General features: G+C 42.7%; 1 long non-coding RNA gene across 1 annotated transcript in view; it reads left to right on the forward strand.

Moving 5' to 3' along the window:
• Positions 1 to 26,214, forward strand: part of LOC309563003 — an 87,198-nt gene that overhangs the window by 35,026 nt on the left and 25,958 nt on the right. Inside the window, exon 2 of the long non-coding RNA XR_014225651.1 lies at positions 23,533 to 23,611. This is a non-coding gene — a long non-coding RNA (uncharacterized lncRNA). The remainder of the gene's footprint in view (positions 1 to 23,532; positions 23,612 to 26,214) is intronic.

The raw sequence follows: 26,214 nt of genomic DNA on the forward strand, positions 1-26,214 counted from the left end.
TACACACCCCCTGCAACACAACACATTTTCCAAGTTGCCATCTTTGCTTAGGTAGGTGTAGAATCTTCTGATTGCAATCAGGGGGCATACTACCAATCAGAAGCAGCCTGCAAGTTTTGGGGTGCCCACACACCACTAAGATTGTTACAAGCCTCTTTGAGATCTAACAGCACACAGTCCCATTAAAATTTTGCAATGGATGATCAGACATCAACAGAACAATCAATTTCCAAATTGCTTTAATCAGACAAAGGTGGCATCTAATACTTGCAATCAGGGGGCCTCCTACAATCAGAAGGAGCCTGCAGATATTGGGGTGTCCAATGACCCCTAAAATGGCTATACACCCTTCCAACATTCCCACTGTAATCTCTAACATTAGTCACTCTAGAAGTTGCAAAAAAGGATCAGCTTTAGGTGACATCAGTGGCAATCAGAAAGGAAGGTGAAACTCTCAATAATAAGGTGCCCAAGCACACCCCCACATCCCACCTCCAACAGACAGTGTGCACAGATCTGGCCCCGTGTAGGAAGCATACAATTCCCTTACAGAGACATGAGACTGAGCAATGACACCGAACAATGCCGGGGATGTGTATTCACAGGGCAGGCCGACACATGGCGCTGGCAACTCCTCGGTGGAGCCCAGCAACCCTGAAACTTCCCCAAATCCTCCAACACAGTCCTTCTCAGAGCCCCACGCTGCTTATCTGTCTATACACGTGGCTGAAAAGTGTCCAGCTAGCTCAAACCCAATGAACCCCAGTGCACAGCAGATCAAGCAGAGATCAGAGCCACTTGGACAGCCTTGGGGTGCCATGCCTAACTCATCCTCTCCGTCCTGCAGCCTCTTAATTGAACTCCACCCCTGCCACCTCTAATGAGAACCAGTCTAGTGCGCAGGTGCATTTCCCATGCTTTTATTCTCTTCAATGGAGTTCATTAGCATGGCTGTGTGATGTCACCTTCCCCACTTCTCCATTGTCCTTTTAAGAGAGCTGACCAGGGTGGAAAAAGGGGAGAGAGGAGGGAAGGGTTCTTTTTCACACAGCCACAATCTGCACTTTGTGTAGCTGGTGACTGCAGTCACACTCCCATTCTGACCAGGGAATTATACAGGTCAGAAGTGCAACATAATCACCAGCTACACACAGTGCAGATCATAGCTGTATGAAAGAGAATTGGATTTTAGCTCTGTGTTGTGTAAGGAAGAGCCAAGGAGGAGATCATGCTGCTCAGGCTGGGTATGTGTAAGAATGGGAGCTATGCTGAGTGCCCTGCCAGCAGTCACCCATGTCCTCTATCCTTTCAGCAGTGACCCTTCTTCCAGTATAATCCCTGTTTTTTCTCCTTCCAGTGGTGACCCTTGTCCTCTCTTCTTCCAGCGGTGATCCTGTTTCTATTCTTCCAGCGGTGACCCCTGTCTTCTCTTCTTCTAGCAGTGATCCTGTCTTCTATTCTTCCAGTAATGACCTCTATCTTCTATCTTTCCAGCAGTGACTCCTGTCCTCTCTCCTTCCAGCGGTTATCCTGTCTTCTATTCTTCCAGTGATGACCTCTGTCTTTCTATCATTCCAGCAGTGACTGCGGTCCTCTATCCTTCCAGTGGTGGTCCATTTTCTCCATCCTGACAGCGATGACCCCTGTCCTCTCTCCTGCCATAAGTGACCCCTGCCCTTTTTTCATTTAGCAATTACCCTTGTCCTCTCACCTGCCAGTGGTAACCCCCTGTCCTCTCTCTTGCCAGCAGTAACCCCTGTCCTCTCTCCTGCCAGCAGTGACCCCTGTCCTCTGCACTGCAATGGGTGAGCCCTGTCCTCTGCCCTGCCACAGTGACCCATGTCCTCTGCCTAACTTATTCCCAGTACACTGCCTTACCAATTCCTGTACACTGCCCAGCTGACCCTGACATATTGGTGTGACAGTGGAGGATCAGGGGATCTTGGTGCTGGATTGGGGTGTGTGAGAAGGTCCAGGACCGGCTGGTCAGCATGCTGTGCATCCACAGACAGGGGGGCATGGCTAATCACAGCATGTGAGAGGACACACTTCTCATTGCTCCAGCTGCTGCTTCTGGTATTGATCCTTTCCCCAGACTCACACATACCTCTGTCGACTTCCCCAACAGCCTGTGAGACCTGCACCAGCCGGTAAACATTTTTTCAGCCTGCACAGCAATGAGTAGTGTATCCACATCACAGACATCCATCCTGGAGAAAGTCCCAGGAGCAGATCCTGCAGGAGCCTGTCATGGGGCCCCCTACTGGCCCGGGCCCTCAAGCACTGCCCGAGTGCCTGAATGCCCAATCTGCCCCTACTATAGTAATACTGCACTGCTCATGTGGGTGATTGTTTTTTTTTTTTTACGCTCTGACTACTTAGTACTGTCAAGATGACTGTAGTAAGCAGTCAGTTCCCTCTGACAGCTGATCAGAGCATGCAGCCTTTTTAAATGCACAGCAATCACATAGTAAAGGACAAATTTAAAGTGGTTCTAAAGCCTTGGTTTTTTTTTACCTTAGTCCTTTTCGTCCGAGCCTTTGCAATTATGCTGCCCCACTGGACTGGGCTTTTTTCCATGGGGCCTCATATTTGCGTATCTCCCTTTGTGCTGGGAGCATGGCACACAGCTAGCATCCAGCACAGAGACTAAGGTCTCTATGAGACCCCCCGGGACCCATTTTAATGAACGGCACCTAGAACTTCTGATTCCGGGTCACTTGAACGCTGTGATTGCTTCTAATTAGCTAATCACGGTGATCAGTCACTATGAAACCCACCCTTGTGTTTTTTCTCTCTGTGAATGGAGAAGAGAGATACATTGTATCTCTCTCGGTCCTTACAGAGAGAAAAAATAAATAAAAATAATAATAATTAAAAAAATCAATAAAAAAAAATGCCCATCAAGGGTGCAGCCCCCCCTCCAACTGGGAAATGCTCAGAACCAACTGCAAAAAAAAAAAAAAAACACAGAGGAGGGCGCAATCCCCTCCTGCGTTACCATAGATAATTTTTATTTAATCCACATAGACAAATGGATACTCACATGCAAGTTAAAAAAAAATCAAGCAACACGGATTGGCTCCAGCTGGAATGCAATGCAGTATGTCCTGGGAACAAATGGTTGGACAGCTAATGGTAAAAATAATCTATGGTATTGCACAAGCTGGTTGCGCCCTCCCATGGTTAGTGATTGGGTCAAGGCCAGGGTCAAAGGACAAGGCTGGGGTCAAAGGACAAGGCCGGGGTCAAAGGTCAGGGCCAGTTTACTTTTGAAAGGATTTATTTATTTTTTAATTAGTATCAATGTCAGATGGTGTCAGTGTATTTTAGGTAGGATGAAAAAAAAAGCAAAACATGCACTAACGTTTCTGGGCTGTACTACGTGTACAAATAACAAATAACATACACATATGTTTTATCGCTGCGATCGCCAGGAGTGGGAGGATTTATTTTGGGTTGTTCCTTGGGGAAAGGTTATGGTAGTAGCGAGAAATATATAGCTACATTCAAAAAAAGGATTTTTTAAATTATTTTTGGACAGTTTTCCTTTGATAATTAAAAAAAAAAAAAAAAAATCAGGAGATATCTATTACCATTTACTACCAAATGAAATCCCAAATTGTCCTGAAAAAGCCAAAGTATAATCCACCTGGATGCACAAAGTAGTTGTGATGATATGTACAGTTTTACTAACACATGTCAAAGTTGCAAAATTGTGCTTAGGCATTAAGATTTGTTTTAGCCTTAGGCGCAAAGGGGTTAATGACTTCCTTCATTAAGGTAAAAAAACACCCTACTAACTTTTTCTCTCCCCCCTAGACACTTACCTGAGCCTATCAGTGATCCAGCACTGTGTCCAGCTGTAGTCTTCTCTCCACTCTCTTCCTCTATCACAAGGACTCGGGCCGCAGTAGGAACCATTGGCTCTTGATGCTGTTAGTCAAATCCTGTCAGCAGAGAGCAGGGAGTGGTGCTGAGCTACACTGTGGGTTTCTATAGATGCACACAGTGTGGCTCGGCATTAATCCCACAGGAGTGCCACCATAGGAAACGGCTTCTTATTGTGGCACTCAAAGAAGTTGAGGAGCCCCAGCAGGGGAAATCAGAAGAGGAGAATAAGGGCTGCTGTGTGCAAAACTATTTCCCAGAGCAGGTAGGCATGACATGTTTATTACTTAAGAGAAATAAAAACCCCACACAGCTCGAAAAAAACACAAAAAACACACAAAATGATGGGGCTGATGTTGGAGGATATATATACACTCACTGGCCACTTCATTAGGTACACCTGCCCAATTGATGAGTAGCACAAATGCCTAATCAGCCAATCACATGGCAAGGTATATAGGCATCTAGATGTGGTGAAGAAGATTTGCTGAAGTTCAAACCAAGCATCAGAATGGAGAAGAAAGGGGATTTAAGTGACTTTGAACGTAGAATGATTGTTGGTGCCAGGCGGGCTGGTCTGAGTATTTCAAAAACTGCTGATCGACTGGGATTTTCACGCACATCTCTCGGGTTTGGTCTGAAAAGGAGGAAATATCCAGTGAGTGACAGTTTTGTGGATAAAAAATGCCTTGTTGATGTCAGAGGTCAGAGTGGAATGAGCAAACTGGTTCGAGATGATAGAAAGGCAAAAGTAACTCAAATAACCACTCGTTATATTTTACTATATCTTTTCATGTGACAAAACTGAAGAAATTACACTTTGCTACAATCTAAAGCAGTGAGTGCACAGCTTGCATAAAAGTGTAAATTTAACTCAACACACAGCCATTAATGTCTAAACCACTGGCAACAAAAGAAAGTACACCCTGCGTAAAAATGTCCAAATTGGGTCCAATTAGCAATTTTCCCTCCCCGGTGTCATGTGACTCGGTAGTGTTACAAGGTCTCAGTTGTGAATGGGGAGCAGGTGTGGTAAATTTGGTGTTATCGCTCTAACTCTCTCATACAGGCCACTGTAAGTTCAACATGGCACCTCATGGCAAAGAACTCTCTGAGGATCTAAAAAAAAGAATTGTTGCTCTTCATAAAGATTCCCTATGCTATAAGAAGTTTGCCAAGACCCTGAAACTGAGCTGCAGCATGGTTGCCAAGACCATACAGCGGTTTACAGGACAGGTTCCACTCAAAGAAGTTAAGTGCATGTGCTCAGCATCATATCCAGAGGTTGTCTTTGGTAAATAGACATATGACAGCTTGTCAGTGCTCAGACCATACGTTGCACACTGCATCAAATTGCAACCAGGTGAGGAGTACAAAGACAAGTGTGTCTTGCCTACAGTCAAGCATGGTGGTGGGAGTGTCATGGTCTGGGGCTGCATGAGTGCTGCCGGCACTGGGGAGCTACAGTTCATTGAGGGAACCATGAATGCCAACATGTACTGTGACATACTGAAGCAGAGCATGATCACCTCCCTTCCGAGACTGGGCTGCAGGGCAGTATTCCAACATGATAACGACCTCAAACACACCTCAAAGATGACCATTGCCTTGCTAAAGAAGCTGAGGGTAAAGGTGATGGAGTGGCCAAGCATGTCTCCAGACCTAATCCCTATTGAGCGTCTGTGGGGCATCCTCAAACAGAACATGGAGCGCAAGGTCTCTAACATCCACCAACTCTGTGATGTCATCATGGAGCAGTAGAAGAGGACTCGAGTGGCAACCTGTGAAGCTCTGGTGAACTCCATGCCCAAGACTGTTAAGACATTGCTGGAAAATACTGGTGGCAGGGGCGTAACTACAGGGGTTGCAGGGGTTGCGATTGCTACCGGGCCCCCTGCTCCAGGGGGCCCAGTAGCAAACCAGTGGGTGAACTTCCAGGATTGCAAAAGTCACACTTGCGACCGGGCCCTGGCATTGCACCACTGTGGGGAGGCCCCAAGATTGCAGGAAGGGAGCCCACTGCAGAACTTGTGAAAGGATCCTGCTGCGGGACCGTAATAAAAGGCCATGCAACGAGAGTAAAGAGCCCCAGGATTAGTGGGAAGAGCCCTGGGCTTGAAGGGAAGGGCCCCGGCCTGGGATCTGGGGGGGCCCTTCATGGTTTCTTGCATCGGGGCCCTGAAGGCTCTAGTTACGCCTCTGACTGGTGGCCATACAAAATATTGACACTTTGGTCCCAATTTTTTTAATTTTCACTTAGGGGTGTACCTACTTTTGTTTTCAGCAGTTTAGACATTAATGGCTGTGTGTTGAGTTATTTTGAGGGGACAGAAATTTTACACTGTTATACAAGCTGTACACTCACTACTTTACATTGTAGCAAAGTGTAATTTCTTCAGTGTTATCACATGAAAAGATATAATAAAATATTTTCAAAAATGCGAGGGGTGTACTCACTTTTGTGAGAAACTGTGTGTATATATATATATATATATATGTGTGTATATATATATATATATATATATATATATATAAAGGTGTATTGGTAGAAATTCAGTTTCATCAAAATGTTTTTGATTACCTGGCAACACACACAGCTTTAAGCAAATATACAAATAAAATCAGCTTATTATGTGTCAGACTGAAATCACATGTGCTCTTAAGAAAGGAATGACTTCAGATACAAATATTAGGTGAGAATAATAAACATCACCGGTGTAACCTTGAAGAACCTCTATTAAGAAATATGAGGCCTGTTGTTGCTGATCTCCTTCTGAAAATACTGATGGACTGGCTGAGTCTAATTTCAGTGCTTTCAGATGAGAATCTGAAATAAGCAAATCATCTAGTATTTTTTTTTTTAGGAAAGTTGTGCTTACACAATAATTGTCATTACACATTTTCAGGGGTGACTCTAGGAACAATATATAATGGGGGGGGGGGGGGACACAAAAGATACCACAGTTAACATTGAGGGCCACTCATAATTTTCACAACTAAATCATACCACTGAGAAAACGAAAAAGGTATATATAAGTAAAGTTACAAAATACAAGAGTAATGCAGTATGCAATGATACCTTTTTATTGAATTAACCTAACACTTAAAAGACAAGCTTTCAAGAGTTTTCCTTTCATCCTAAGTTTTGCTTCAGACCTGAGAAAGAGGAAAACTCTCAAAAGCTTTTCAGTTTTAAGCAACTTCAGCAAACAGTTTACGCAGGGTTAGCCCCTAGTATTGGTGCTAGTTTCTGCAGTAATAACCCCTAGTATTGGTGCCAGTTTATGCAGTAATAACCCCTAGTATTGGTGCCAGTTTATGGAGTAATAACCCCTAGTATTGGAGCCAGGTTATGCAGTAATAACCCCTAGTATTGGTGCCAGTTTATGCAGTAATAACCCCTAGTATTGGTGCCAGTTTATGGAGTAATAACCCCTAGTATTGGTGCCAGTAACGCAGTAATGTCCCCTAGTATTGGCGCCAGTTTATGCAGTAATAACCTCTAGTATTGATGCCAGTTTCTGCAGTAATAACCCCTAGTATTGGTGCCAGTTTATGCAGTAATAGCCCCTAGTATTGGAGCCAGTTTATGCAGTAATAACCCCTAGTATTGGTGCCAGTTTATGCAATAATAACCCCTAGTATTGGAGCCAGTTTATGCAGTAATAACCCCTAGTATTGGTGCCAGTTTATGCAGTAATAACCCATAGTATTGGTGCCAGTAACGCAGTAATGTCCCCTAGTATTGGCGCCAGTTTATGCAGTAATAACCTCTAGTATTGATGCCAGTTTATGCAGTAATAACCCCTAATATTGGTGCCAGTTTATGCAGTAATAACCCCAAGTATTGGTGCCAGTTACGCAGTAATATCCTCTAGTATTGGTGCCAGTTTATGCAATAATAACCTCTAGTATTGGCGCCAGATTATGAAGTAATAACCTCTAGTATTGGTGCCAGTTTATGCAGTAATAACCCCTAGTATTGGTGCTAGTTTATGCAGTAATAACCCCTAGTATTGGTGCCAGTATACACAGTAACAGCCTCTAGTATTGGAGCAAGTTTATGCAGTAATAACCCTTAGTATTGATGCCAGTTACGCAGTAATGTCCCCTAGTATTGGTGCCAGTTTATGCAGTAATAACCCCTAGTATTGGTGCCAGTTACATAGTAATGTCCCCTAGTATTGGCGCCAGTTTATGCAGTAATAAACTCTAGTATTGATGCCAGTTTATGCAGTAATAACCCCTAATATTGGTGCCAGTTTATGCAGTAATAACCCCTAGTATTGGTGCCAGTTACGCAGTAATATCCCCTAGTATTGGTGCCAGTTTATGCAGTAATAACCTCTAGTATTGGCGCCAGATTATGAAGTAATAACCTCTAGTATTGGTGCCAGTTTATGCAGTAATAACCCCTAGTATTGGTGCCAGTTTATGCTGTAATAACCCCTAGTATTGGTGCCAGTATGCACAGTAACAGCCCCTAGTATTGGCGCAAGTTTATGCAGTAATAACCCCTAGCAGTGGTGCCAGTTTACGCATTAATAGCCAATAGTATTGTGCCAGATTACGCAGTAATAATCCCTAGAATTGGCGCCAGTTTATGCAGTAATAACCTCTAGTATTGGTGCCAGTTTATGCAGTAATAACCCTTAGTATTGGTGCCAGTTTACACAGTAATAGCCCTTAGTATTGGTGCCAGTTTATGCAGTAATAGTCCCTAGTATTGGTGCCAGTTTATGTAGTAATAACCCCTAGCATTGGTGCCAGTTTATGCAGTAATATCCCCTAGTATTGTTCCAGATTACGCAGTAATAGCCCCTAGTGTTGGTGCCAGTTTATGCAGTAATAACCCTTAGTATTGGTGCCAGAATTACTTCAGAAACAAATATTAGGTGGTAATCTCTGGGTCAATTGGTATTACAATAAGAACCACAGCTTTTATAGCTCTGGTCTACCTATTCTTGCTTTCTGAAACCTTTTATTTTGCCCAAGGGGGTACTGGCTTTAATGGCCAAGTGGAGACATACCAGAGCCTAACCATGAATATTCTAGTCATGACTTGCTCCCCTGAGATACATTTCTAATAATATAGAGTATAGCCATTAAAAGAAAAGACTTCTTTAACAGTTTTTTCACTAATGGCAACCAGTACACACCAAAGGAACCTACACACCTGGGATACCTCCACAAGTTGACCTTCCACAAGGATCCCCTCTCTGGTAGGTTCTGCACATCTTCAATCATTCCAACTGATGAATAATTTAAAGATGCAAGAAGACAACTGAAGAATTATTGATCAGAGTGTAGCTTTGAAGGAGTGGGGGAATCACTCATGGGTTCTTTGATAGCCTACCCTAGCCTGGAAAGCCTGCAATTCCATGCATTTGCCATTGAGGAGGTGATTTATATCTACTATTAAGGGTCAATCCCTTGTGCCAGTTTAAAAACACATTGCTACTGTGTGTCTATAACAGACTTTACTTCTGGACTGAACTGATATTTTTCAGGAATTCTTTTTATACCCTTCCTGTGACTATTCTGCATAGGAGTATGGCATCAAGCCAGTTTTACTCCCAATAGTAGAGTATCTATCCCAGTTGTCAGCTGGCTCCTGCATTTTGCAGTTAGGTCCCTTTATTATCCCCCCATTATGGCATCTACTGGGAGTGTGTGTGTATGAGCTCACTGTGTGGACATCTGCTGTGGTGTACAGACAACCTTGTCTTTTTTAACTGTTTGTGTGGTGGAGGTACGTTGTTGTATACCAAAGGTATGTAAAATGAAGCATTTTGCAAAGAATCCTTGTTTATATAAGCTGCTTGGTCCATCGTTTGACTCCCTTTGTGGGTTTCTTTAACCCTATTTATTTTGTTTGTTTTTGCAGGTTACAAAGTGGGATAGCAACATACTGGTGGATGTCATTTAATACATTACCATCCAGTTTATTAACTAGGTGTGGTCTAAATGGTTTTTAGGAATATTTTTGCTAATTAAAGTCATTTTCTCCCCCTAATCTGTGGACTTACTTATTCTCAGCTAGCTCTGGTCTTGTCACATGATTCCTTGTGTCAGTCAGTGGGGACTGCAGGGGAGAGCCTGGAGCGGTGACATCACCCATAGGTTCCTATGTCCCATCTGTCTTTCTCCACTGCATACATCACTGGCTTACACAGAGGATAATGTGACCAGACTGTAAACAGCCTGAAAATAGGTGTACAAGTCTTTTCTACACAGGTTGTAGAAACACCCACAAAATGAAAACATGTTAAAAAGCAAACACCGCAAAATATGTTCTAAGTGGCATGGTACGTTTTTTGAAGACTTAATTTTTTGCATTAAGTTTTTGAAAAATGAAGAAAGAAATTAGAAATATATATATTTCTTTAACACAAATGTGTCAATTAATATGATATTTCTAACACACATCATAGGCAGGGTTGCAAAACATTCTGCTACTCTTTCTAGAATGGTGAGACTACAGGTGTCACAGCCTAGCCACATAGAGAAGACCAAAATCCAAAGAGCACCTTCAGGCATTCCAGGGGCATAAATTATGCATCTAATTTCCTGACTACCTATAACATTTTTGGAGGCCCTGGAGCACCAGGACAGTGAAAATAGAGATGGCCTTGCGGTTTGCCCGGCGGTCGGTTCGCAGCGAATTTTGCTTGTTCGCTATCCGCCAAATTTGCGAACACATGGCGTTGTTCGCGGCGGCCATATTAGTTTACATCGGGGAGAACTTTGACCCATGACACAGCCGTCAGGTGGAATGGGACAGCCAATTAAAACATTTCAGCACATGGACATACCCCCTACCCTATAAATAGACCTGAGCTGTCAGTCATTTCACATTCTGCTTTTTGCCAGCATAGGGAGAGGTCTGCTGTATGCATCAGCGAGAGATTGACAGACACAAATAGCTCTGTTAAGATCCACAAAAGTCCTTTTCAGGGCTGGTATTTCGGTATAGGTCTACTAGTATCTTTTCAGGTTAGGGGCAGGTATCCAGTCGGTGCTTTAGGGGCAGTTAGAGATCGGCACTCGGCAGCTGTCACACAAATAGCTATGTTAATGTCCACAAAAGTCCTTTTCAGGCCGGTATTTCGGTATAGGTCCTGTCTCTTTTCAGGTTAGGGACAGGTATCCAGTTTGTGCTTTAGGGGCAGTTAGAGATCGGCTGCAGTCACACATATCGCTCTGTTAATGTCCACAAAAGTCATTTAAAGGGCTGCAATTTTTGGTATAGGTCCAGTCTCTTTTCAGGTTAGGGACAGGTACCCAGTCTGTGCTTTAGGGGCAGTTAGAGATCGGCAGCAGTCACACAAATCGCTCTGTTAATGTCCACAAAAGTCATTTAAGGGGCTGCAATTTTTGGTATAGGTCCAGTCTCTTTTCAGGTTAGGGACAGGTACCCAGTCTGTGCTTTAGGGGCAGTTAAAGATCGGCAGCAGTCACACAAATCACTCTGTTAATGTCCATAAAAGTCATTTAAAGGGCTGCAATTGTTTTGGTATTGCTGTGCAGTGGACTATATAAAGGGGGGGGGGGTGATCCACAGTATAATATACTTTGTAGAAAGCATATTATAGTGGATTAGTAGTATTATTGTGCACTGTGCAGCATTGTGACAGGTGTGGTGACTGAGGATTGCTGCAGCAATACAACAAACAGTGACAAAGATCCCCCAATACCACATATTGAAGTGGGGTGTTATCTGAGTATACTTTTACAAGTTCTTTTGCTGAGTTAAGTTTGATACACACAGCGCCAAACTCACTGGCCAATTTTTTGAACAACTGGTGTGATAGACCAGTGGCCCGCCAATACCACATATTGAAGTGGGGTGTAATTTAACAGTATAATTTTCTAAGAGTGTATTTTAGTCCTGCAAAAATTTGGCCTCTTGCTGTGTTAACTGTGCTACACACAGTGACAACAGTTACTGGCCAATTATTTGTAGAACTGTTGTAATAAACCTGTGGCCCTCCAATACGACAGATTGAAGCAGGGTGTTATCTGAGTATACTTTTACAAGTGTATTTGTGTCCTGCAACAATATTGCCTCTTTTGCAGAGTTAAGTCTGATACACACAGTGCCAAACTCCCTGGCCAATTTTTTGAACAGCTGGCGTGATAGACCAGTGGCCCCTTAATACCACATATTGACGTGGGGTGTTATCTGAGTAAACATTTACAAGTGTATTTGTGTCCTGCAACAATATTGCCTCTTTTGCAGAGTTAAGTCTGGTACACACAGTGCCAAACTCACTGGCTTATTTTTTAAACAACTGGTGTGATAGACCAGTGGCCCCCCAATATCACATATTTAAGTGGGGTGTTATCTGAGTAAACTTTTACAAGTGCATTTGTGTCCTGCAACAATATTGCCTCTTTTGCTGAGTTAAGTCTGGTACACACAGTGCCAAACTCACTGGCCAATTTTTTGAACAACTGGTGTGATAGACCAGTGGCCCCCCAATACCACATATTGAAGTGGGGTGTTATCTGAGTAAACTTTTACAAGTGTATTTGTGTCCTGCAACAATATTGCCTCTTTTGCTGAGTTAAGTCTGGTACACACAGTGTCAAACTCACTGGCCAATTTTTTGAACAACTGGTGTGATAGACCAGTGGCCGCCCAATACCACATATTGAAATGGGGGGGGGGGGGTTATCTGATGAAACTTTTACAAGTGTATTTGTGTCCTGCAACAATATTGCCTCTTTTGCTGAGTTAAGTCTGGTACATACAGTGCCAAATTCACTGGCCCCAATTTTTTGAACAACTGGTGTGATAGACCAGTGCCCCCCCCCCAATACCACATATTGAAGTGGGGTGTGATTTACCAGTATCATTTTCTAAGATTGTATTTTAGTCCTGCAAAAATTTGGCCTCTTTTGCTGTGTTAACTGTGCTACACACAGTGACAACAGTTACTGGCCAATTATTTGTAGAACTGGTGTGATAAACCTGCGGCCCCCCAATACCACAGATTGAAGTGAGGTGTTATTTAACAGTATATTTTTCTAAGATTGTATTTTAGTCCTGCAAAAATGTGGCCTCTTTTGCTGTGTTAACTGTGCTACACACAGTGACAACAGTTACTGGCCAATTATTTGTAGAACTGGTGGACTGACGGACAGGCAGATAGGGAGGAGAGGCAGGCAGAACTTGCATTGCACAAGAGGTACAAAGCAGACTACAAATGTATCAGGAGCAAGCCATCAACCATGTACAGTCACATCTGACTCTCCCAGGATGCCGGTGTTCCGTGAAAAAACCATACCCGTGAGAAAACCATACCCTCGTCACTTCCGGAGGGTATGGATTTCTCACGGTAGTTTAACTTGCGGCGGTTACATTATAACAGCTCCTCTGCATCATGCCTCATGTCCGCTCCTTCCCCTGTCACTTCCCTGATCTCGGTTAATAAATATAAAAGCGGATCACGAAGCACAGATCGCCGTCACTTACATTTTATACACCCGCCGCCGCTTTTATATTTATTAGGGGAGATCAGGGAAGTGACAGGGAGAGGAGAGCAGATGATTCATGTTGCACCAGAACTGTTTTAATGTTACCGCCGCAAGTATTAGTGCCGTTAACATATCATACCCTCCGAGCATGCGCACTTGTGAACTTCTTTCTTGTTCAATTACGTCTCCGGGGTTCTGGGCATGCGCTCTGCTGCGCTGCTCTGCTGTTTCAGACCGGAAGTGACGAGGGGTATGGTTTCTTCACGGGGTATGGTTTTTTAACGTTACACCGGCACATGGCTCCGCAGTGAGGGCTTTTTTTAATGTGTCCGTTGCTGACAACAGTGTTGCCATCTGCAGCCTTTGCAGTCAACGCATAAGTCGCGGTAAGCCCAACACTCACCTAGGGACAACCGCCTTAAGAAGGCACCTGAAATCCCATCACCGAGCCCAGTGGGAGCAACACCCTCAAAACCCACAAAGCCACACTCCAGGCTCTCACCGTCCATACTCTTTTCCTTCTCCTTCTCCTCTCTCCTCACATTTGTCCTCCACTCCACCTTCCATGATGCCGTCGTCACGTTGTTCTGAAAAAAGGAAGGCTTCGGTGGCCCAAATATTGGAGCGTAAAAAAAAGGTGTCCAACAGGTTTCCGACTACATCAGGTTAACGGCCGATGTGGACGCTCTGAGGAGTGATGAACCCCTGGACTACTGGGTGGGCAGGCTTGACCTCTGGCCAGAGCTCGCACAATTTGCAATGGAACTGTTGGCTTGCCCCCCGTCCAGTGTCCTATCCGAAAGGACTTTCAGCACAGCAGGGGGGATCGTGAACGATAAGCACACTCGCCTAGCTCATGACAGTGTAGACTACCTCACATTTATAAAAATGAATGAGGCATGGCTCTCTGAGGAATTCAACACATGTGACCAGTAGACTATGTTTCATTGAAATTCCTCATGCCAGGCCACAAATATCCGCCAGACCGCCATCCACCCACAGTAATTCCTGGTCCTTGGCTTCGCTACATACAGCGGCATAAAAGGCATTTCATGTCCATTGAATGGCTAATTCTTGGGGCCTATACAGGCCGACACTTACTTCTGTATACTTTGAATGCCTACTGTACCTCCAGCTATCAAATACTACGTTCTTTGCTGTCAGTTAAACCCATGGGAGCTAATTTTTGGGGCTTATACAGGCCGACACTCACTTCTGTATACTGTGAATGCCTAATGTGCCTCCAGCCATTAAATACTACGTTCTTTGCTGTCAGTTAAACCCATGTGAGCTAATTTTTGGGGCCTATACAGGCCGAAATTTACTTCTGTATCCTGTGTGAATGCTTAATGTACCTCCAGCCATCAAATACTATGTTCTTTGCTGTCAGTTAAACCCATGTGAGCTAATTTTTGGGGCCTATACAGGCCGACACTTACTTCTGTATACTGTGAATGCCTAATGTACCTCCAGCCATAGAATACTACGCTCTTAGCTGTCAGGTAAACACATGTGGGCTAATTTTTGGGGCCTTTTATGGCCGACACTTACTTCTGTATCATGTGAATGCCTAATGTACCTCCAGCCATCAAATACTACATTCTTTGCTGTCAGTTAAACCCAAGTGAGCTCATTTTTTGGGCCTATATAGGCCGACACTTACTTCTGTATACTGTAAATGCCTAATGTACCTCCAGCCATCAAATACTATGTTCTTTGCTGTCAGTTAAACCCATGTGAGCTCATTTTTGGGGCCTATACAGGCCGACACTTACTTCTGTATCATGTGAATGCCTAATGTACCTCCAGCCATCAAATACTACATTCTTTGCTGTCAGTTAAACCCATGTGAGCTAGATTTTGGGGCCTATACAGGCCGACACTTACTTCTGTATCCTGTGAATGCCTAATGTACCTCGAGCTATAAAATTCTACGTTCTTTGCTGTCAGTTAAACCCATGTGAGCTAATTTTTGGGGCCTATACAGGCCGACACTTACTTCTGTGTACTGTGAATGCCTAATGTACCTTCAGCCACAGAATACTACATTCTTCGCTGTCAGGTAAACGCATGTGGGCTAATTTTTGGGCCTTTTATGGCTGACACTTACTTCTGTATCATGTGAATGCCTAATGTACCTTTAGCCACAGAATACCATGTTCTTAGCTGTCAGATAAACCCATGTGGGCTAATTTTTGGGGCCAATACTGGCCAACACTTACTTTTTTTCCCTGTGAATGCCTAATGTACCTTCAGTCACAAAATACTACGTTCTTAGCTGTCAGGTAAACCCATGTGGGCTAATTTTTGGGGCCAATACTGGCCGACACTTACTTCTGTATCCTGTGAATGCCTAATGTCTCTTCAGCCACAGAATACTACATTCTTGGCTGTCAGGTAAACGCATGTGGGCTAATTTTTGGGGCCTGGAATGGCTGACACTTACTACTTTATCCTGTGAATGCCTAATTTTTCAGACTGGAAATGAAAAACAATAGGTCTGTTAAGGTTCCGCCAAATTGAGGAATGGATGCGGACCCATTTTACAGATGTGTGAATGGACCCTATATGTATTAGACATGTAATTACCGGCTGCTGTCAGTTCTGGCTTATTTATGTAAAAAAAATATATGTTTTTTGCTGTAAAAAAATAAATAAAATAATTTAGGGCAAGTTTTTCAATTGCAATACTTCTGTTATGACATTGTCCATGTGCTGGGACTATTTGTGCACAGCTAGTATATCTTTTGTGGCTGAAAATATGACCTAAAGGTTTTTAACCACTTTACCACCGGAGGATTTTACTGTCTTCCGTCCAGGCCACTTTTTGCGATTCGGCGCTGTGCGACTTTAACTGACAATTGCGCGGTCGTGCGACGCCGTACCCAAACTAAATTTACGTCATTTTTTTCCCACAAACAGAGCTTTCTTTTGGTGGTATTTGATCACCTGTGCGATTTTTACTTTTTGCGCTATAAACAAAAAAAGAGCGTTTATTTTGAAAAAATAACAATATTTTTCACATTTTTTTATATGAAATTCCCCCCCCCCAAAAAATGTAAAAATCAAAATTTATTTTAATTTTTGGCCAATTTGTTTTCTGCTACATATTTTTGGTAAAAAAAATCACAATAAGCGTATTTTGATTGGTTTGCGCAAAAGTTATTGCGTTTACTAACAAAGGGAAAGATTTCTGTCATTTTTGGTGGGTTTTTTTTTAACGCGTAATGGCGGCGATCTGCAATTTTTTTTGCGGGACTGCGACATTGCGGCGGACAGATCGGACCCTTGACTGACATTTTTGACACTTTTGGGGGTACCAGTGACATTACTGCAGTAATCAGTGCTATATATATGCACTGTTACTGTAAAAATGACACTGGCAGGGAAGGGGTTAATTTTATTGGAGAGGGAGGGGTTAATGTATGCCTGGTGCTTACTGACGTGTGGGGGGGGGGAGGTGACTGAGTGACACAAGGACAGATCTAGGGTTCAGCTATGCTGAACCCTGCAATCTGACCCTGCCTGTCACTTCAGAGATCCGCCTGCTGTGTTTACACACAGCGGGCGGATCTCCAGACTCGATCCCCGACGATCGGGTAAGAGCAGCGGCGATCGCCGCCGCTCCTCCCCTGGCCCGACTCCCGCTGTGACTGAAAACAGCGGGAGCGAGCCTCCGGCGGCGCGCGCGCGCCGCCCACAAGGGGCGGAGTCCAGCGACATAGGTCTACGTCGCTGGACAGGAACGAGCCACTTTGCTGCAGTAGCAGCAAAGTGAGCGGAGGTAAAGTGGTTAAAGTTCGCCTCCCATTAAAGTCAATGGGGCCTGCTGTGAACTTGCGGTTTGCAGACTTTTGAGAAAATTTGCGGCTGACGTTCGCGAACCGCCCCGGCCGATGTTCCTCCATCGCTAAGTAAAAAAACACACACAAAATAAAAACGTTTTGGAAAGAGGAACGCACTAGAGTATTTTCTTAGAGGCATGGTGAATCTTCTGAAGACTTAATTTATTGCCACAAAACTTGAATAATGCAGAAAGAAATTGGAAATATATTTTTACACAAACTTGTCAATTATTAATATATTTCAAACACACAACATAGGCCTACTTAGAATTACACCTCAAACACTTCTGCTTCTCCTTCCAAGTATAACGATACCACATGTGACACTTTTTTACTGTTTGGACTGACATTGACATAGAGCAAGCGCCAAACCGGACCACGCCACTGGAAGCCTCTACAAACAGCCGGGTCTTCGTTATTTCACACATGGAGGTATGGATTCTATCTACTTATTTTAAGCATATACATTCTTTGACTTGGTAACACAAAAAGACGTTTTTGCCCATTTCCCCTTCACTTTTGGGATATACTGACATCTAAATGACTTAACCGATCAGCAAACGCACTACAAGTACGAGTTTACTTTAACAGAGGAATCTTTCATCTAATGCCGTTGCATCGGTCTTAACGTGGATGGACAAAACCTCCTATTGGAATCTACATATCATTCAGCCAGTATCCACTCACCGTACAATAGTAATCGGCTAATCATCAGCACCTTTACTGCCTGGATCCACATTGTTTAAAGAGTTCTTCTCCTGGTCTAATGTATTGGTGATTACACACTTGGGTCACCACACACCAGTCTCTCTTCAACCAGTTCCTGGTCAGGAACACGGCAGGAAATCTGCAGTTAGTCCATTGGAGGAAGCCTTTATTTTGTTATTTACCATTAGAATGTGCATTTTCCATCTATGATATATTGAATGGGTCTGTCTAGTGATACTGTCCACTGTTTGTACATGGTTTTATATTTTTAAGTGTATTGTGTACATGCATGTTCTGTTTGTCCACCAGGCATAAGTGCTTCAATAAAAAGAGTTAAATTTTTCATCACAACTCAGTCTGTATAGTGCATCTGTTGGAACCTACATTTGATCTATCTTTTTGTCGGGACTAGTGACCTGTGAGGTGGTTCTTGAAGCATCCTGTCTTCACCACTCTTACAGACACTTTCCCCTCACATCCTTTTTGGACTGACATTGTGTCTTGTGTTTCACTCAAATCAACCAATTGTATAAAAAAAAGCAATCTCCTGTAATGGTTGCCTTTATATGTCTGGTCAGGAAATATACTGTAGCTTAGGCTAGCATCACCTATAGCAGTCCTAGTTCCTTTAAGCCAGGCAAGCCTAGCCTAATGATACGTGGCTGCCTTCCGGGAATGCCATCTTCACTGGTCAGGAAGTACAGGAGACTAAAAGAAGGAAATATAATAACGTTCCTGTGGTTCCAGGGGTGCAGCTGTCCAGAGTGGAGGGCTGTGTCTGGGGTCTCGCAGGTACATAGTCAGTCAGACGTGCAGATGAATCAGTTCAGGTGGCAGTCAGAGAAATGGTCAGCGAACAGACAAGGGATCAGTCCAGGCAGCGGGCAGAAATTTGGTCAATAGACAGGCAAGGGTCAGTACAAATGGTAGGCAGAGGCAACACTGCACAGGTATGGTGTTTATACAGTAAGGAACACTGTTGCTGGTTGCACTGGTCTGGTGTCAGTGAAACTTGTGAAGTGGCAATCGGGAACACAATTGCTGGCTTAAACTGGTCTGGTGACACTGGGGACTAGTACAGCAGAATTCAGGAACACTTCTGATTACTTACACTATTCTGTGGACACTAGGGCTGATGTGACAACAATCAGGGACACTGTTACTGGCTTACACTGATGTAGTGAAACTGTAACTGGTCTGGCAATGGTAAAGAACATGGCTGCTGACATACACTGGTCTGGTAACACTGGGACTGGTATGGCAGTTATCAGGAAAACTGTTACTTGCTCCACTGGTCTGGGGTTGTGGCAATCAAGAACACAGATTCTACCTAGGCTGGTCTGCCAACACTGTAGCTGGTGTGGTGATGATAAGAGAACTTTGACTTGCTGCACTATTTCCAGGGCTCATTTACACATAAGATTTGAAGGTAAAATATTGTGGTTTTACGGTCTCTAAACTGCAACCCCCTTTACCTGCAGAGGCAGTGGCCGGGGGTGTACACATGTTGTGGCTGTGATGCTTTGATTCACAGCTGTGGCAGTAATTATACCCCTTATATGCCTGCCGATCATATCCTATTTAAGTAAATGGTGTGCTGGTGCAGTGGCCAATGAGTTAAAGCATGCGGTAAGGAGGCCATACAACAGCACTTCATTGGCTGTTAAATGCTCTCTAAAGAACAATCCAAACACAGATCCTTACTCAGAAAGCATCACACATGTGATCAAGTCCTTTTAGTGATACTTTGACTGGTATGGCAGTGATCAGTGACACTGTCTCTGATATGGTGGTCATCGGGGACATTGTGACTGGTGTGGCAGTTTTTTGGGACACTGAGACTGGTGTGGCAGTGATCAGGGACACTGAGACTAGTGAAGCAGTGATAAGGGACACTGACTTCTGCAGTGGTAAATAGGGATATTGACTGGCAGCACTTATTTGCTGACATTGTATTGCTGTGGCAGTGATCAGAGACAATGTCATACAGTGATATCAGAGCAGACAGCCATTGTACATGATCACCTCTGGTCATTTCTCTATGTGTGTTTGGCATTATTCATGATGCCAGTGTTTACTATTATGATTGCTGTGATTGGCCACAGCTATCACGTTGGAGGGCCATTGTGACTGACCCTGTACCATGTGATCCCCTTGACCAATCGCAAAGTCACAGTAGTAAGCAATGGCATCATGAATAAGCAGCCACTGTTTACTACTGTTCATGTGATTGTTGTGATGTCACAATGATCACATGGTATCAGGGCCAATTACAGTGGCCAGTTACCCTGATCAGTGATCTGCTATGTGCAGCCTGGAGGCTACGCATTGGTGCCCATAAAGGGAGAATGTAAGGGTATGCTCTATCGGATCAAGTAGGTAACTGGCTGTTCATTTATATACAGTGGCCAGGTGGGAGGTGGTTAATAACTTACTCTCAACTGAGAGCTAGGGCAAATTTGCAAGTCACAGTGGGAGACACAGTGCTGATGTGTGTCTTCCCAGCATATTGCACTACTTACTCACATTAGAGCAATGCAATGGTTTGAACTGACAGCACAGGAACCAAGGCATTATGCTATGTCTAAGTGTTGGGGCTGCAATGGACTTAGCTGCTAGCTATGATGAGAGGTTACACAGAACTGTACTTTGTCTATAAGCACCATTTCTTTCCACCCATGTGAGTTGCCTATATTCTGTGCACTTGTCATTACTGTATATGGTGTACTTATTTTGGCGCCCCCTCAGTTTTACAGGTAATCAAGTTGTCCGTCTCCAAAATAAATATGTAAATGTGCTACACCCAGGTTGCACCCTCTTTTGTCTCTATCTAATGGTAGGAAAATAGATAGAGTACTGTGGGATTTAGTCATACCAGTCCACATTGACTGAAGCAGTGGGATGGGAGGCCATGCAGCTGTAGTAATTCTATGCCATTACTCCTGCTGGGCTGGCCTGCCTGGGGTTGGGGGTGGCCTGGACCCCTGCCAAGCCATGCCCCCAACACTTTTCACTCCACCCACTGGAAAGCTTCAGTGGGCAGAGTGAAACTTGTTGGGGCATGGCCTGGCAGGGGTCTAGGCTGAGACTGCGACTTGTCTGCACCCAGCAGGTCTTGCTCTGATGTGTGATTCCTGTGACCTTCTTTCAATAGATTTTTATTGAGTTTTTAAACAGAAAAGAATATCACAGAAGTGAAACATGGTTGCCATGAGAGTACATTACAGTGAGAGAACAATGCAATACAGAACATACACAGCTTGCATAGAGACCAAATACATTTTATCATAATGCATGTGACATATCAGAAATTACGTTGATACTATTCGAGGCAGTGTGTCCAGTATTTAATAGTGGAGGAGAGGAAACCTTCTGATGCTACAAGCATGCGTTTATAGAAGCAATGTGTATGCATGGAGAATACTAACTCATCTAGCAGGATGGAATCCTCTGTTTTCCAGTGGCGTGTAATGGCTAGCCTAGCTGCTAATAGTGTATGTAAAGTTACACATCGCAGTTGGTGAGGGATATTGTCTATGCCTATGCTTAGTAAGACAAATTCAGGGAATGGGTCAAAATGTATTTTGGTAACGCTGCTGAGAAGCGAAAAGACTTCTAACTTGAAGGCTGAAATCTCATCCCAAGCCCGCAGTTAATTAAGTGGTACTGATGGAGTGAATACGTGAATCTGGGTGGGGGTGATGTACCAGCGGAGACTAAATTTGAAGAGAAGTTCCCAAAGATTAGAAGATCGGGTTGCTTTGTAGCTAAAGGATAATGCAGCTGACCATTGAGAATAGGTAAATGAACGTCCTATATCTCTTTCCCATTTTACCATTGGTGACAATTTGATAAAGGTAGATTTGGCCTGAAGTAAGATGTAAAAAAGAATTATACCCTTGGTACCATACTTGTCGGAGTTTAAAAACTTCCATACCTTTTCGTGCATATAGAGGTGAAGGTGAAGGTTGCGCATAATGCAATATGTTATCTGTGTGTATTTAAAATAGTCTGCCATAGGAATAAAGATGGGATGTAAATGATTTGAGAAGGTTGCCCGAATAGAGATCCAAAATCTGCTTTATACCCAAGCTTTGCCATGAGCATGTGGTTAATTAGGAATAAGTAGGGAGAAGATGGAAATAGGTATTGGCATTTTTCGTGGCGTGTCCCCTTTAGAAGCATTCAAGAGAAAGTAAGTAAAGGCCTTTACTGTTGCAACTATAGTTGGGGGGTAAATCAGGTTGTTAGTTTTTACTTTGAATATATATGACAAGCGCTCAAGGCTAACTCCTATAAGGCCTATAGAAAGGCTAGTCTAAAGAGTCCATTTAAAAAACAAAACAAAAAACAAATCTAATAAAAAGGGTCCATAAAAAGTCCAATGTCCAATAACATGTTGTAAGAAGGTCAGTAAATAGGGCCTGGCACAAATTAGAAGTTAAATGCTTTTGAACTTAGGGCTGGTGCTCTTCTCAAGAGTTAAAGTCAACTCTGAAGCTAGTGTATAAGGAGACAGAAAAGCGCCTCTAAGTGTAGCATTTATTAAACATGAGGTAGCAAGGATGACAATAAATCACTCACTAGAGGAATGTGATAAAAAGGCTCATCTGTGGAAGGAAGCATCCAGATAGAAGAGATAGATAGCACGCCACTCCAGGTAGACAAAGACCACTGTATATGTCTACCTGGAGTGGCATGCTATTCATTTCTTGCATCAGGACGCTTCCTTCCACAAATGAGCCTTTTTATCACATCCATCTAATGAGTGTTTTATTGTCAATCTTTGTTTGGTCAGGTTGACCCTAGAACACCTAGGTTTTGTTTTTTTGCCACACAAACTTACCTAAGGTAGAATGTAGGGATGCAAAAAAGGATAGGGGCAAAGGGATAGGCATGGATCAAAAAATATATAATAGTTGTGGTAGTTTAAGCATTTTGAATGTGGCAAGTCTACCTGACTAAGTAAAGTATAGTTTAGAAAGCCCTTCTAATTCTTTTCTGCTCCTATCTCTCATTGTCTGGAGCATGGGTGGGCTTCTTCCCAGCCAGCACTCACAGCAGCAGGCACAGGACTAGACTTCCTAGCAGCCTGAGTGGCTCACATACATACCATGGATTCACTGGGGTTGGAGGTGCTGGAATATTTGTTTTGAGTGATATCAGTTGAGGCTGACAGAAGTCTGAATGGTGTCCTGAGCATCGCCTCTGCTGGGGACAGAACTAGGGCCACTTTTTTATCCAAAGACATCCTCCTGAAAGCAGGATCTCTCACTGGATGGCATGTTCACTCTATTTTAAGAGAAACCGAATGAACATTTAGACTGGAGCAATAATAACCCACAATGCTCTATAAAACAAAATACAAATTTGGGCTAAAATTACACTTAAAATGATTTTAGATTAAAACTGTCTAAAAAGCAGACCAGGAGACACTTGGTTTTCTCACAGGGTGCTGATATTTGTCCCACCTGGAGGCTAGAAGGCAAATATTTTACTAAATACATGTGGTATCAGTTATGTGTTCCTAAGAAAGATGTGACTTTAACATTAAACTTTATTTAAATTTCTGTGTACTCAAATTGTTTTTCTTCTATTATATAAGCCAACCCCTTTCTTCACAATGTAGACCGTCACTCAAGTCTTCCAGCTGTCTACATTCTCAGCACCAACTGAACTACCCGGTAAGCATAAACTGGAATATCGTTAATATATTTTTAATCCTATTAGATTTATTTATAAGGAAAGAAACCTTGATATTCAGTTTTTAGTTTTCAGTTTGAATTCTATGTTTGATTCTAAATGATAGAAAGGTTCCTCATATAATTTTTTCTAATAATAGTTTATTTTGCACAATGAATGTAAAAATTCTAATTTATTCACAAAATTCGAAACAGAAAATACTAACATTGTCTAACCTAGAATTAAACCAGCTATCAATCCTAATTGTAAGCTTATTAAAAACACTATCAATCAGATCAGACAAAGTTTTATTCTTGTGCCCTGAATGGTTATTTTTTGCTTATTACAATTTTGGTGAAACTTTTATTAAACTCTAATTCCTAAATATTTTGCCCAAATTAAAAGTACAGTAGAAAATTTGCATTTATAAATTATATTCTTAATAATCTCAATAGTCTCATTTTCCTTCTCTTTAAACTTGAAACAAATTCAATTCACAGGAATCGTTATCTGGAGACTCTTCTCATTCATACAAGAAACCCCCTCTAGAAACCATTGGTCCAGTTAGTAAATCAGATAGCTATGAATTGATTTTCATTCTAACATCCTTTAGTTCTGATTGAGTGAAGACTAGAGTGCGTAACCCAGGTGAGGCAAAAGGCATCCCATTTAAGATAGAAAGCCCTGGAAACCATAAATAATGGAGAACGGAACTTCGGTTCTTGTGAGCTCCAATGGCATCTAAGAATCTGCTATACTCTTCCTTTTGTAGGATTGAGGAAGGTAGATGGAGGACCCTTAATCATCATTTTATCCATGGGTAACCAGATCTAGTAAGGTCGTGAAAGCATCAAGCAAATCCATGTCAATAAAAAGCACTCAACGTTCCCATAATGGGTGTTGGGTGTACGGGAACTTTTCTGATAGCTTAGAGCAAACAAATATTGGACCTTTTATTGTATTGGAACAACCATTTTATGTTTAGGGAACTCCTGTTATTTTTGAGTCATCTTTTCAATTTTGTCTTCTTTTTCTTTTCATGAATCCAAATTATCCACAGAGCCCAAAGATGTTCACCATGAAGAAATCCCTGTTACTCTTTTTCTTTCTTGGGACCATCTCCTTATCTTTCTGTCAGGAAGAGTAAGTATGTATAAGACTTTTTTAAATAGAAGTATCGACTTTTAAAGCCTAACTTTGGGCAATCAAACATATAGGTGAAATACATACTGTATATGAGGATTGTTGTACCAAATAATTTTTATGTCTGTTTATTCAGTTCTGGGATTTGTACAGCTCTGCCGCACATTACAGGTCTTGTGGCCATCTCATCAATTACTTTGATTTTAAAAACATATTTATATATAACTGGGAAAGTGAGCGAGGGGGGAATCTTTTTGTTGAGACAACAATACAAACAAGACAGAGTTTCTAATCCTACCAATACAGAAATGAGTGTAAGACCAAACCTGGATAAAAAAAGTCCAAGACAATTTCAATTTTAGGTAATTAGGTCATTTAAGAATGGCCAGCGTGTTTCGGGTACAACATCATTCCCCTTCATTGGGATTTAATACAGGATACATTTTAAATGTAGAAAACATCCTTCCCTGTTCCAACTAAACCAATAGACAATTTTGACTAGATGCCCCCACCCCCAGAGTGGCTTGCATGAAGTTTTCCTTCATCTGTATGCACAAGTTTGAAAATATGTTGTTCTGGAGTATAAAGGGTGACAAAGGAGAGTCCAAGATCAGTCTGACCTACAATCCCAGGGGTGGAGAGATCTCCATTGCTATACTGTGTACAGAGGGTGTATTGGCCAGCATCAGCCCAAGGGGGAATGTGGGTGCCAAGACTGGTGGGTTAGGGCAGATGTTTGGAGGGATTCCTGGGAGTCATAAGGAGAGTCAGAATTGGGGCTGAGTGTGCTGGGGAAGGGTGCACTTAGTTTTTAGGCTCTGTGCTGCACAGTGTTCTATTGGATTTGTGCCACTGGGGGATTGGAAACAGAGGCATTTTTTTAGCTGTGATATTAGAATCCATACATTTAGATATAATGGGTACCATACAATAGTTCAGATGGAGACAAATAATCCTTGGAATGCTCAAGGGGAGAGTGGAGTCACTGATGTATAAGATGAACTTGGAATGTCCTGAGAGATGCTTGACATCATTAAATGGGCAAGGTAGGTGAGGGGTATTGCAGAGAAGGTGTAACAAAACAGGGGAAAGGAGAAAAGGAAAGTGAGGGAGGGAGGCGGGGGAGGAAGGAAGGTGAGATGCAGAACAGGACAAGTGTATCCCAAGTATACACCACCATTCAGAGGTCCAAAAAAAACAGTCTAAATCCCACTGGAAGATTGTATAAGACACAGGGATATGACATATATTTGTTTGTTGTATCAGTCAGCCTAGCTTCTGTTTTTTCATGCAGAATGATTAAGTGAACCCTGGACTTGTATACAAAGAAAAGAGGAATAACCTCCCACGTTTAATGGGCTTGCAATGATCTTTAAATATATTAAATATGTGTATATGATACCACCTCAAGGGTTGTACAAACAACCAACTGAGTGCAATTATACCAAAGTATTACAACCAG

The sequence above is a fragment of the Pelophylax lessonae genome (assembly GCF_965119305.1).
Source record: "Pelophylax lessonae genome assembly, chromosome: 9".
NCBI classification, from domain to species: domain Eukaryota; kingdom Metazoa; phylum Chordata; class Amphibia; order Anura; family Ranidae; genus Pelophylax; species Pelophylax lessonae.